This window comes from Peromyscus maniculatus, chromosome 20, assembly GCF_049852395.1.
Source record: "Peromyscus maniculatus bairdii isolate BWxNUB_F1_BW_parent chromosome 20, HU_Pman_BW_mat_3.1, whole genome shotgun sequence".
NCBI classification, from domain to species: Eukaryota; Metazoa; Chordata; class Mammalia; order Rodentia; family Cricetidae; genus Peromyscus; species Peromyscus maniculatus.
In genome coordinates this window covers 27,079,716-27,094,956 of record NC_134871.1, presented here as the reverse complement: position 1 = coordinate 27,094,956, position 15,241 = coordinate 27,079,716, and the positions used below count along the sequence as shown (strand labels likewise).

General features: G+C 38.3%; 1 protein-coding gene across 5 annotated transcripts in view; it reads left to right on the top strand.

Annotated features, from left to right (window-relative positions):
* Positions 1–15,241, top strand: part of Vps13b (vacuolar protein sorting 13 homolog B) — a 568,282-nt gene that overhangs the window by 343,046 nt on the left and 209,995 nt on the right. The gene's annotated exons all lie outside the window — the stretch shown is intronic.

The following is a 15,241-nucleotide window of genomic DNA, read 5'->3' as shown; positions in this document are numbered from 1 at the left end:
AAAAGAGATGGGGCAGGGTGGGGATGGTTTAAAATTTTTCTCACATCGATAAGTTCCATGTCATCTTCCTACTCTAACAAACTTGATTCTTGTGCACTGAGCTGAGCATTTGAACTTGACCTACATCATTTCATTTTTTTTCTACCTACACAAACAAAAGCTGTAAACAAATCCTGTTTTCCTCACATAGCGGCACACAGGTATGAATTAATAGAAACAATGGAACTCAGCCATTCATTCATTCATTCATTCATTCATTCATTTATGCAGCTCCCTGGTTCTATACTCTAAACTCCCAAGCTGGATTTCTGTTCTTGAACATAGTCATTTTCAAACATCATGCACCTGAGTCCCAGTACCTTGTAAATGTCTTTTTTTTTCTACGTGTCAAAATAGATCCATATAACTAGAAAGGTTTTCTTTTGAGAGCCATCTCCCTGGAACCCAAAGCAATTAAATACTCCCTGGCTCCCTCCAGTCCTCCTACTTAACTCCTTGCTTTGCTCATCTACGCATCTCTCCTTTTTCTTTCATTTGTTGTGTCTACATCCAGCATTGTGTGTGTGGTAGCAAATAAGATTTTTTTTTATGTACCTACAATTATTGATTTTGCCATTTAGTAGAAAGACGTACATTAACAACAAAAAAAGTATAAAAGTTTTTTGAATCGGGGTAAAAAGTAAGATTCTGGAAAACAGACACTATAGATTTTGGTTTCAACTGAATTATAGACTGGATGTAGATATTCAAATCCAACATCATTACCTATTTAGACTATGATTTTGATCAAATTACTTTATATTTTTGGACCTCTTTTTTTTTATCTTAGAATGTGGAAAATAATAGTATATACTTTATAGGGTTGATATATATGATAAGATAAAAAAAAGAGCCAAGTTCTTGCTAAGTGTCTAGTAAATATTACCTGTGAATTGATACTGTTGCTTCAGATACTACCCAGGAACCAATTTGGTCATCATTGTTACCATCTTAATCACAATTATTAGCCCATCTGCAGATACCTATCCTGTACATGTTTATGCACAGGGTTTACATAAATATACACAGCATATTCCTAAACCCCCAAAGCCAGTAATCTAATTAAGAGAGAAAGTATCAGCATTAGAAGAAAATTGCAATAGAAGGTACTGTATGCTGCTTGCCAGCAAAGTAATAGAGATCACATGTCCTACCCATTTATAGGAGAGACAGTTTTGTGCGCCAAACGAGGGTAGGCTTCACAGAGGACAAGAACTTTTCAGAGGGAAAATAATCCAGGCTGGGTGAAAAAGATAAATGATAACACAGAAGCAGGTGGATGAGCATGAAGTCCTAGAATGGGGATTTGAAATTTGAAGCAGAAGAGTTGTGAGTACTGGGTCAATAAAGAATCCCTTGTGTAGTCATAAGTTTTCTTGTGTCCCACCTGGCCCGAGGTTGGAACAAATCTCTCACCCTCAGTCCTGCAGCGTTTATAAAATAATCACAAAGACACTTACATTAATTAAAAACTTATGGCCATGGCCTATGGCTCAATTTTCTTGCTAGCTATCTCTTATTACTAAACTCAGCCCATTTCTATTAATCTATGTATCGCCACGTGTTCTGTGGCTTTACCTGTGTGCCATTACTTGCTGTTCCCTGGACGGCAGGATAACGTCTCTTCCACCTCTGCCTTTCTTCTTCCTGTCTCTCTCCTGGATTTCTTGCCTCCCTCTAAGCTGCATTGCCATAGGCCAAACAGCTTTATTTATCAACCAGTCAGAGTGACACATATTCACAGCATACAGAAAGACATCCCACAGCACTTCCCCTTCTTTTCTAATCAAAAAGGAAGGTTTTAACTTTAACATAGTAAAATTGCATATAACAGTTATCAAGCAAGAATTACAGTTACAATATCTAGTCTATTTGTATTTTGCAAAATTAAAATATTCTGTCATCTATCCTATATTTGGGAGTTAAAACTTAGTATCTAATTTATCTTTTATCATAACCAAGGAAAAATTGTAATTATAACTATTTAGTCTTCAACTACATCAAAGACCCCTGAAGGATATAATATTACCTAAGTAAACAGGAAGAGCATTGTAAGCAACTTCAAAAATCTAGAATGACAGAAACAGCTGCCTGCCTGGACTGTCATCCAAAGTTTCTCTGAAACATTGGGACATCCATCTTTAGCCTATAGGCTTAGAGTCACTCTGTCATTTTCCCTGTGTCCTATAGAATGTCTGGCAGTACCCTCTGCAAAGCAGGAATCTGAAGAAACATTTCACCGCATTTTGGCAAATTCAGTGGTCATTCTCCTATGGGTCCTGCATGTCAAAAGTTTATACAACATATTATCTACAGTCTAGGCAAGAGCAGTTTCTTGCTCAAGTGGCTGTTTTTGTCAAGAAGAAGATTAACGCCATATAGAGTGCCTTCAAAGCCCATCCTTCTCTTTGAAGTAAATCAGCGCTGCCTGGAGCAGATGTGTCTCATTGTCCAGAAAGTCTAAGCTTTTAAAACATTTTAAATGCCATATTTTGTAGGTCTTTGAAGTGTGTGAAGATTATCTACCTAAATGAAATAGATCTATGTATACCTAGAAAACTTAAGTAACATGACTATAAGTTTGACTATCATAGAAGACTAATTATTAATCTGTATTTCTTTATTATCCATTACAATTTAAATAACTTACATAGACATAATACCTTAAACAAGAGTAGAAATATGCATACAGTATAACAAAATTAACTTTAAATTTGTATCAGTAAACTAAAATTTATAGCAATGTAAAACATTTTTTAAACAATTTGATACTATTTATCCTATCATATGTATAATATCCCCCTTTCTTCTTTCAAAAGAGATTGTAGTTATAATCAACCCCTTTAAATAAAAATAAACATTTATAAACAATATTTTGGGAATTTGGGTATAGCTTCTCCTACTACTTTCTGCTGAAGGGGGTGCTGGTAATCTTATGGGGATCCTGAGAAAATTAAGAATTATTGTTAAATCCTGACTGGAGTAGTCTGTGATGCTGTATTCTCTGAGCCCATTGCCTTGAAGCTGTTCTGGATGTTGGATCTTCTGGAGACCTCTCAGAGGGTCTTGGCTAATTACACCATATTAGCCTAGAAGCAATCCATAGGTTCTCATCTTCTGTGGAAACAAAAGCAGAACCTCTTTTCCAAAGCAACATATCCTTAGACATAAATTTGAAGTCAAGATACTTTTAAAATTTATATATTGGTTTAACTCAGCAGCCTTTACAATCAGTGTCTTTCTGCGGTTAAAAATCCCAAAGACAATATAATCTGGATTCTCCGTGTGTTTTCCATCTTCACATGGCTTATTTTTTATATTATTTTTACTCTCCCTTTGACAGTATACTGATAATACTTCTTTTCCTTTCTCTTCCAAGCCTACGTACATTTTTACACACGCTGTAAACTGTTTAGAAGTTTATTCCATTTGAATCTGACTTATTGTAAATCTATAATCTTTCTCTGACCACGAGAGATTTTTAAACTGCTAAACTGTGTGTTTAGGACTAAAGGCAGCCTTGGCTGATGACTCTGCCCATTTCAGCTTTTCAACATTACGGAGGTAATTCACCACCAGCTCTAGGAGCCATGCTGTCCACTGACTCTGGGAGGTAGTGTGTCTATGCCTCCATCCAGCAGCATGTAGCCCAGAAACCTTTTTGTTGTTGTTGTCTTTTGTCTGTACTAGCAAAAGTTAAATCCGTGCAGTACACTGCACAGCTTGGAGATGCCTCTGTGTATTGTGGCAGGAATCCACTGTGCTGCAGTTCAAGCCCACACTCCGCACACCCACCGTAAGGTAGCTCAAGCCCACAGGCTGCAGCTGGCCTAAGAGACACACTAGGAAGCTGTTTTTAGCTCCATTTTAGAATCTTTTTTTTTTTTTTTTTCAGTTCTCTCAAGTTTTAGGTGGAAAGTCAAGCCACCATGTTGGGAGCCTAGTGTAGTCAGACATTTTCCTGTGTCCTGCCTGGCTTGCAGGAATGCATCTCTTCCACCTCTGCCTTTCTTCCTGTCTCTCTCCTGGATTTCTTGCCTGTCTCTGAGCTGCCTTGCCATAGGCCAAACGGCTTTATTCATCAACCAATCAAAGCAACACATATTCACATTATAGAGAAAGACATCCCACAGCACCCTTGAGCTGAGGAGATGGCTTAGTAGGGAAAGGTGCTGCTGCCCGATGCTCTTCAAGCTCTGGACTCACATGGTGAAAGGAAAGAACAAATGTTACAAGCTATCTTCTGAACTCTAGGTTTGTGTTAAGGAGAGGGAGAAGGAGAGAGGAGAGCAAGAGGGAGAGACTGATTAATTGATTGATTTTAAAAGAGGAAGTCTCAGAGAGTGGGTAGATTATCCATATTCTGTCATTATCTGCTGCCCTGCACACAATCACCACTTTCTGGAGCACTGTCCTGTGATTGGTTTGCTTAGGGAGTTTTTCTAGTTCTTCCTCACGTGGAACAGTGTTTTCCAAGCAGTAGTGTGCATGAAAGTTGCTGGGTATTCATCACTGATGCAGATGTCTGACACAAGGCCTTAGAATCTCTGCTTTACTAAGTGCCTTTGGCCATGCTGAATGGCATGCCCAAGGGGCCCTGCTGCGAGCCTGAGTGACATCAAATAAAGAGTTGACATTTTTAAACCTGCTGTCGAGAGTCTTGCTTGGTGCCATCTTTCCAACTTTGTCTTCCATTATTCTCAATCATCTACCCTTTGAGCTACAGGGCCTTGTGCTTTTCTAGATACTTTGCCTGCTCTTAAATTTGTTCATAAAGTTCCTTCAGCTTAGGTTTGAATCCTTCCTTCTTCCAGTCTTGGTTCAGATGTGTCCAGAAAGCATTTTTAGCAAGAAGACAAGTGCTAACTTCCACTTGAACTACCCTCTGAGTGACCAAATGAGTTCTTTGTAAATGATTTGGTCCATTTGATCCCTTTATGAGTCATTCATTAGATATTAATGAACTCTGTAACAAATATTGTTTCAGGTGCTTCTGATAACTTGGGAGGGGACCACAAACTTTATTTTCATGGACCTTTTATTCTCCTGGGGCTAGTATTTATAATTTGATGAGGACCCTTGTGGTATATTTTATGTTTTAGCCTTTGGGAAGGAGTAAATAATAGAAAGGTGAGATGGGAAGGTGATGTTATAGGAAAAGAACATTTGAAAATAACATACCAAAATATTTTGTTTCTGGCATTGATCATGCATCATCCAAATGGAAATTTCGGTGACAATGCGAAATTCGGTTGAGCCAGGCTTTCTGTGACTCCAGCTACTTGGGAGAGATGGTTAGCCAGTGTTGGACTTTTTTTTTTTTCATCTCTTAATGGTAGGGGAATGAAACTTTTCACTGTTGTTAAAGAAGTCCCACATGACAAATGTCCAAACTTAAGGTATGTGTCAAATTTTCTTTATAAATAACTATGCAGAAAATTACCTTATTAAAATTTTAACTGTCAAAAAAAGGGGGGCGCTGGAGAGATGGCTTAGAGGTTATGAGCACAGACTCCTCTTCCAGATGTCCTGAGTTCAATTCCCAGCAACCACATGGTGGCTCACAACCATCTGTAATGAGATCTGGCTCCCTCTTCTGACCTATCTATCGTCATACATGCTGTATACAAAATAAACAAATAAATCTTTAAAAAAATTTTTTTTACTACTTAAAGCACACCACACTATGAAAACTTCCTGGTAATCTGGATCAGGCTGAGTAGAGCTGTTTTTTTAAAACTTTTTACCTGATTCAAATACAGCCACATTGTATGGAGAAGTATAGTTGTAGTTTTCATGGAAAGGCAAAGAAGTTAGGAGCACTTTCTAATGCAGTCGAGTTGGCAGTAGAACGTAAATGTTCTCTCATCTTGGCTACCTTTCACTTCAGGACTTTTACATTATTCTTTTCAAAGTATCAATAATATAAGACAGAGGAAAACATGTGGTCCTAGTTCAGTTCACATCGGATGTGCTGTTAGGAAGTGAGGGTAGCCAGTGAGGTGTGCAAGTGATCCTTTGGTTTGCAATTACAAGGTGCGTTTCAGTGTGTCAGGAAGAGAACAGAACACTGAGGGTTGAGCTACTTTAAAGATCTGGGCTTAACTGAACCAAGTTTATTTGGGAAATAGACAAAAGTCTTCTGCCAGGTGTGCTTGCGTACTGCTAGATAAAATTAACTGTGCAGAGGCTCAACTTATTTGCATATTGGGAGAGATTTGGTTTAAAGGATGCTCATTTTTTTGCTTCATTTCTGTGAATTGTGTAATTTCTTTAAAGACTTATGTGATTCACATGATAATCAAATAAGAATTTATATACAGTTTCTTGGTAGATATTTCTTCAAGTTCAGCCAGTCTCCTACATTGCTGCAGAAGCTAAACACATACTTTTGTTTGACTCTTACAGAGAGTGCATAGGCTCAGTAAACTTTCATCTGCTTCAGGGTTATGGCTGATTCCATCTTAAAGCAAATTTATGAGAGTAGCTGATGTGATACAGTTGTTTCTAGTAAAATCAGACCAGCTATAAGGAGCCAATCTCAGTCAGTCTCTGAGTAACATTCTATGAGAAACAGACTCCAACTCAGACACCATTGTAAAGCCTGACATAATGAGCACTTGCAGCTGACTTAATCCTAGTGCAGATCTTTAAGCAGCCATGGGACAAAATGGTTTCCACATTGACATCAGTGGAAGGAGCTTTAGATTTTATCAGCAGAAAGAATAGATACCTTGTCCGAACAGTAGCCACTTTTAAAGAATTAGCATCATGATCCTTTCTGAGCCAGGTTGTTCCTGATACAAACCCATCTGTGTTAAGGTGCCCAGAATGTGGGGTTTTGTTTTCTTAAAACCCGAGTTCATAAAAAAAAAAAATGAAAACAAATAAGAATTAAAACCCAGGGTATAATATATTCTGGAGCAATGACCAACCTATTCTGATTCACTATACATGTGAGAGGTATAGAGAGACGATAAGGGCTGGCCTTGAGTTCAAACCCTGTAATGCAAAGTTTTTCTTTGTACTAATTTGTTTTCATGAGCTTAGGAATCTCTGAAAATAAGTTTATGCTGTGAAAGCTTGTGTGTAAAGGAACAGGCATAACAGGAAGATGTTGGGCGACCTCTGCCCCTGTGCATGGGCTATACATCCTTCTTTCTTTCTTTCTTTTTCTGGTCTATCATTTTGAAACAACACCAATTATGATCTAAGTATTATAGTCAGTTAACACTAGGCCTGGCCCCCTTTCCTAATTTACGACGTATTTAGAATACACGCTGCAATAACACTCAACCTGACTGAGCTGCCTCACAACAGTGTTGTGAAATGTGATGATTTAAACTGATACTAAGCAGGCATGGGTGGCCAGTAATACTACTTCAAAGAACTGGGAATGCCCCTTGGTGAAAGGGAAAACTGAGACTGCCGTGCTCGTCACTGCTCTGTCTGTTGGGTGGTACTGAGTATCATTTGTGCTGCATTTGGGCATAATTGCCTCATTACTGAGAAAACTTTCTTGTCATTGTCTGGGACAGATACATTGTGTGGGATGTTGTGTGACATTTCACTTGGAAAAAATGAAGCGTTAAAAACCTTTGTTTTATTATACTCTGTAATACTCAAGTTTATATCTTGATTCTTTACTAAGTTTCAGTTTTGTTGTAGTTCAAACCAGAGTCTCCTGTAGCCCATAGGCTGTCCTAGAACTTGCTGAAAGATCTGAGATGGCTTTGAACTCTGAATCCTCTTGCCTTTACCTTTCAAAGGCTGGGATAGCAGTACTACCACCCCGAGCTTAAGTTACTTTTAAATAAAAAAATACCATTGACTGGGCTCATTGAAGGAAGTTTTTCACGTGAAAGTCCACTTATTCTTTTCTTAGTGGTAGAGCACTTTGCCTAGTGTGTGTGAGGTCCTGGGTTCAATCCCCAGTATCACACAAATATTTTATACACTAAGATAAATGTTACCTAACATATCACTGAGTTGAAATAGTAATTCACTGTAATATTTTCTGATCTATGATACTGAAAATTTGGAAGTATAAAATTATTCTCTTGTTTCTTGATAAAATTAATATAATTTGCTATTTACATAAACTTTCCAATGTGGGCAGTCTTTGTATTAAAGTCCAGTAACAACCTCTTCCAGCCCCAGCATGCCATAGCATTCCATAAATATTTAGATAATGAAGCACGTGAGTTTTTCAAGTTTATAAATACTCTGATTTGTAATTTCAGTATGCTATAACCACTCCTCCCTTTTAACTGTATTTGATTTTGTAAGGCAGACATGATGTTTACTTGTTTGAAGCACTGCTAAGTTTTAGTCAGGGCAGTAAAATTAGGGTACATGTCACAGTGATACACAGATGTGGTTGAAACTTTGATTCTGTGGTTTTACACTTGACTTTTTTATAATTTATAAGATGTGGAAAATGAACTCATAATTGGAAAAAGCTACTTTGATCAAGGTCAGAGTCTGACTGTTGCCTGCTGAGGGATGTGTCACTGTTGTGCCACGTGCTTGGTCACCATAAGGCAGAAGCCCAGGTGTGTGCATCTCACCTGGCTAAGTTCTGGACGTGCTTCTGCTTGCCATGTAGTGCCCATTAGACACAGAAATGGAAAGCAGTAATGCGAAGTGATACATTGGAATGAAAGCTGAATTTCCCTTCATTGTCTTCCATCAAGGCAGAATTTATTATAGTCTTTGACAATACTCAAGAGTTTGCTTTCCACACATTTCTTCATATAAAATATTTGAACATGTTTTTATAGCATTTGTGTTCATCAAGCCGGTGTGTGTGTGTGTTGATTTTGGTTTGGGTTTTGTGTGAAACAGAGTCTCATCTTCCATTCTGGCCTCACACTCGTGCCGTTCCTATCCCTTCTTCTAGATGTCAGGAATACACTAATGCACCACCACACCTGGCTAGGGCTGCTTCCAGTGGGGTTGTTAAAATGCTGACACTACCTGAGAAGAAGCTGCAACCCATCTTATCTTTTCTATTCTACAATATCACTGACAAGTATCTAATTAAAACAAGGAGCAATCGCTCTACTTCCTTCTTTGATGTTGTCCCCTTACCCAGTGTGCTTTGAGTCCCATCTCCTGAGCACCGTGAGTCTCAACAGCCCAGGCTGCACTGGGAAACCTACCTATCTCGCTCCCTTAAGAAGAGGAGCTAGCTCCAGTTCTCTTCTCCGCTCCAGCTTTCAGCACCGTCTCCACGGTGCTCGTTGTCTGTTAATGGATAGCTGTGAAAGGATGGGGAAATGCGCTTCAGTCATCTACGAAGTAAACTATCAGCATGACATGTTTTCCTAGCTATTGAAAACCTTCTTATGTTGAAACCCACTGATAGTGAAACTGTAGAATTCCTGGGAGTTCAGGACCATCTGGTTGTGCTCCAGGCTTTAAAGCTGTTATCTCCACATAAAATGTCAGAGCCCTATACTCTTTTCCTCACCACACTATCCATTTTTAAGCCACAAACATTTTTCCATCTCTTTCAGATTTTATCTAAAAGTATATTTTAACAGTATTTTTAAAAGTTCTTAAACAATAACAATTTATCTTGATGGATAGCATGCTGTGTTTTTTCATTTTATTTTAATTAGCCATTGTGGAACCAAATTCCCTTTTGTTTTAGTCTTTGGAATATTGTTTAATTATTGTTATCATGCCAGATATCTTAAAGGTTATTTTACCAATACAGTTTCATTTAACATAACCCATATGGAATCAATAGTCTAGTTTCCTAAAGTGAATGCTTGGAAAATCTTACATTCATATGTTAAGAGTACACATCCTTTCCTCATTAGTTGGAAAGTACGGGGATTTTGGCACAGGTTCTGTGTGGAAGCATTGTGCAGCTTTTATATGGATTTTGTTTTTAGCCTTTGATGACACTGTTTAGAATAGGAAGTATCTAATAAGTAAAGCATTTTGTCTCAAGTGCTGCCAGTGTGTTTAATATATGCCTGGAGGTCTGAAACATTATCTTCTTCACTACAGTAATATGCATTTAATTCTCTGAAAGCAGAAGGTCGAACTTTTAAAAGGGACGCAAAGTACATTTTCAAACAGAATAATTCAAAACATATGGAACAGGGGAGCAGAGTTATGTACAGTTGGTTTTTATGGTTTAATCATGATCATGTTAATGCACACCAGTAGCTAATTAAAGAAAACTTTTATTGTCCATTTTAAATAAGTTAGGTAGAGTAGACGAGCTGAGGTAGCAGTGCCGCCCAGAGATCCACAGTCCACTCCCCCGCTGCACACAGAGACTGCTGCTTTTTGAAAACTTAGTCACGTTCAAAGCAAAAGCTATCTTGAGACTAATTACACTGTGAACTTTTTGTTTCTCTCAGAGGAATGGTAAATTTGGTGATGCACAAATTTAAGACCCAATACATACAATGAATGTAAAGTGGTTCTTCATAGTGGACCAGAACTTCCTCAGCTGGATAGGTAAATCTACAATGAGCTGTATGAACTAGTGGATTTCCAAACATGTCTCAATAGCCACCTTATCGTGGCGCTAAAATAATTTGGAAGTTTGGAAAAATGGAGGAAATCCAGGCTTTTAACTAGAGTTCCCACTTTAAGGAATAGTTTTCTAGGACTGAGAGATTTATCTCCTTTTCTTCCAAGGAGAGCCAGTCTTTTGTCTCCCGGTCACCGGTCCATTCTGGTCAGTAGTGAGTAGAATGAGCTACTGTGCAACTTGTGTTCAGTAACCCGAGTGTCCTGGGTGGATGGCTGCCGCCTTGCCCCTGCCAGGCTCAGTGACATGTGCTAGATCCTGATGTGCGACTCTCCATGCGGACGGGACACTCCCTTCCCTTCCCTTTCTCTATGGTCAACACCTATAGGAACACGTACAGGAACACTGTTGTAGGGGAGACGAGATTTTAAACATTTATCTGTAAATCAGAAGCAAATTCTGCGTTCATGAACACTGCAGCCTCGGGTATGAAATTGCAGCTGACTTTCCTGATTGAGACACAAAAATAGCTTATGAGGCATCAGTTCTTGGTTGGGGTTTGCCATGGAGCCCAACCTACAGATTTACTTAAACTATATAAAACTTAGTTTATAAGGCCTCAAAATGTGGGCAATAATCCTGGATTACTTAAGTACTTATATTACTTTTTCAAATGTTATTTGAAATTTTGTAATTGGCAATGTATTTGGAGGTCTTTTTGAAAATCTTGACATAGTGACACAATGCTTTAAAATTAATCTTTTATCTTGAAAACAAGTGACTTTATTTTTACTTAGTTCCTAAATCAAGTCTATTTGTTCATGTATTCCAAGAATATTAACAAGGTGTTCCATCCCTTTTACTAACAAACTGCCAGCTTTCTCTTCAATGACCTATTGAGTAATCTCCTTTAGCCTCAGTTTGTTCAGCTGTAAGATGGGAATAGCAATACTTTCTCCTCAAAAGATGATAGCACTTAGGAAATACAGTGTATATAATATGTAACAATATGTAGCAAACAATAAACACATGTTCACAATCTCTGAGACATAATGTAGGGTGGGTAGTTAAACAGCATGGAAAGGAGAGAGTTAATCTGCACCCAGAAGGATTGTAGACCTTTTTTTATAAAGAAGGGGTTGTTTTAACTTACCCTGTATCAAGTACTTTATTCTTACATTCAGTACCTCACCTCGTTCGGTGTTGTCTCAGCCTTGCACACCAGTGCTCCAGTGTGAGAAGGGATCCATCCAGAGACTAAGAGGATTGCCCACACCGTGCTCAGTTCACAGTGTGGAGGACGCAGAGCCTACAGGCGTCAGGAGTGAGTTCGTACTGAGAAGTCTCCTACACGTGTATTTGCATCTTAACAGTCCTTAATTCAGTCTGCCAGGTGGTTTGTTTTCCTACTAGATAGGAAGAACAGTTATCACTGCACACTTGGGGATCTTCTTCAGTGTGTTGGGCATCTACTCCTACGTATGCAGTGGAAGAGATCCTATCATCTAGCGTTCTTCACCTGGTAAAAGCTCCAGATCTATAGCAGCTGCCCAGTTTAGGGAATTTCCTGTGTGCCAGATACATTATGAGGTAGACTGCATTTCCAGATCTTCACACCTACTCTATGATGCATAATTAATTCTATTTTATGCATATCTTTAGAAAGGTTTGCAATTTTATCCAAAGTCCTATAATTAGAGAGTGTTGGGCTTGGTCTCAGATTTGTCTGACTCCAAAGCCCATATAGAGCTATACATCACTATCCCTTATCTATAACAATACTCTGAGAAGTGTATGTACCATTAGACACTCTCATATCTGTGTGAATGTGGAGTAGGAATGTATAGCAGGCTGGATGGTATAGCCTGCCGTACATGTAGTTTGAATGTGTTTGTGTGTCTGTGTAATAGCCCATTGTTTTGGGGCATGATTAACCAATATAAGAGAAAGTAATGCAATCAAGAAAAGTAGTAAATACAAGATGTAGAATGCTACTGTGGGCACAAGAGTGTGTTGTTTACCATAAATCTTTCTGTAAGCAGGAGCACACACTAAAATAAGGATACAAAAGTATAATGAAAACAGTGGTGAAGTCACTTAATCAAGTGTTGTATACTGTGCAGCATGATGTGTGCAATATATTGTACTTTTATGTGACTGACAGTACAGTAGGCTTCTTTATACTCATGTCACATAAATGTGACAAACCCATTGCATTAGCATACTCAAGACATCAAAATGAAACAGCAACTTTTGAGTCCCATAATCTTGTGGGAACTCTGGTTTATATGCAGTCCACCATCTAACCATATTGTTCTAACACTATCTGGTATTAGTACCACAGAACATTTAAGCATATAATTTATGCTGTAGGAGACTTGTGTGAAGTACTAAGATCACCAAGAAGAAAAAGTTTTGATGGATGACTCTTTGCCAGCTGTGACCAGCACAGTGAGGTGCTGTGGTCAGGGCAAGAACACAGAATACATAGGGTGACTTTAGAAAACATGGTGCCTCTAAAAGTAGGGATACATTGTTTTGTTTCAAATAATGTTTTTGTGTTTCTTGGTTCTGTAGAATCAAGATAAATGTTGTTGGAAGACCTTTTCATAAGTGTTTACTCATTATCTTTCATTATTAGTTATTTCACACTTAACAATGGGTCTTTGGTAGTCAGTGTAGATAACTGAGAAAATCCCTCCAAGTCCTGGGGAAGATGCTGCTTTAGGAAAGGAATCTACGTACACCACGCTCTTTTGTCCGTTTACTTTATTCCTTTAGGACAAAACTCTGTACAACTTCAGTTCTGTCGTGAGTCTCAGTTCCTCTTTGTACCTACTTTTTTCTGTCCCCTGAAGGCCCTAGGAAATAACTAAGCCTTATGTTTTTTGTCTCATCTTCGTCCTCTTTTCCCTCGTCCTCCATCTATCCTTCCTGGCTCCTTACCCCTTGTAAACTCTGCTTTACAGAATCGGTATCCTCCCTTCTCTCTGGCCATGTGGTTCTGTGTCTCCTCTGGAATTCCGCTCCAGTCCTTACTGAGCCTGGTTATGCAGAAAGCTCTCTTGTCCTCCGTCAATCTCTCTGCCATGTCCCTAGGCCTGAAGGAAGGGGATGGTCTGAGCTTCATTTGCACAAGAAACAAAGCAATGCATCTACAGCCTGCTTGTCTCCTAGGCTTGGGGTAGGAGTTAGTTACCTAGAAGTTCAGCAAGTCTGAGAAGCTGAACTGTTTGCCAAATGGTCTGTTAATATATGCGCCCACAAGATATTCATAGCAAGGCACAGCTGAATATTAAGGCTGTATAAAACCAAATATTCTGTGATAAATGGCTTCTCATTTGACAGACTCTTGGTTGGTCAAAGTATAGCTTTAATACACAGCTGAATCTCTATAATATATTCTTGCGGCCCACAAGAAGTCAACTTACAATAATTTGTAGCATTTGACAAAATATTTTTTAGCCAGTAAAATTGGAATCTAAAAACTGATAAATAGCACTTAGTAGTTACACTGTGCCTTAGGAATATTTGTATATCACAAGTTGCCTTGAATCCTAGTGCAGTCCTTTTGGAAATACTCAGTAACTTAACAGATGTTCATGCTACTTACCTTGTAGTTGACTTCTGGGAACCTGTCCTAAAAGTTCTTATCATTTATTATAGACACTTGTTAGCATGAATTAAAAGCCCAAATTTCTAATTGTGTAGGAATTGTTGAAAAAAATTACTCCTAACATTAAATGAAATGCTGTGCAGCTTTTTACAGATTCTTTTAAAGTGGTACTCATGAGGCTGAGGCAGGAGGAGAGACTGTGTGACTGTGTGACTGTGTTGGGGCCAGTGTGGCTCCACAAATGGGCTACATAGCAAGACCCTGCCACAGAAACAAAGTAACTTACAAGGATAATCCCTTATCGAGAAATGGGTTTCAAATTTGTCTCTTCAATATGAAGTCTGAGTAGCAGAAAGAAAAAAAAAACTGAATATGTTAAATAATATGGTTGATGTTACTTGCTAATGCAGTGGGAATAGGGAAGGTTTATTTTCTTTTTCTTATTTTTATGGATTCCCCATGTTTATATGGATTAGTCTGTATCACTTCAAAGAGTAGCAAATGAAATGTCCAATGCCCAGTAGATAGTCAGAGGATCTCAGAAGAAGCTGAAGATCTCAGAGGAATTCTACCCATCTGCTGCCATCAACCTGTCCTTTCTTCTCCACAGGGAGTCATTAATGGAAGACATTAGGGAAAAGCTACTTCCAGAGGCTTTCCTTACTGAATTATTGACTCACCTTTAATTCCTCCCAAATTCTGTTGTAGGAAAAAAAAAATTAACATCTTTTTAAATGTCATGCATTTATTTTAATTTGATGATCTTTGCCCTTCAGAGTCTGAGCTTCTTATATTTTCCCCCTTTTTTACTGCTCAAAATCCTATAAACGAGTTTTATAATAAGGATGAAAAACACAGTACAACCTGCAACCAGGTGGAACCTGTATTCACTAACAATAACCCTGATTGGTGGCTGGAATCATTTATTATATTATTTGGGGGATTATTGTAAGACTACAAAAGTAATTATTTGGGGTAACATTTTTAAAGGCTGATTTGTTGTATTAATATAAAGTGAGAAATAGTGACCCTCAGAAGTACATTTGAATGCACACTTGTTATTCGTTCTCAAGAATTTGAGATGGTGT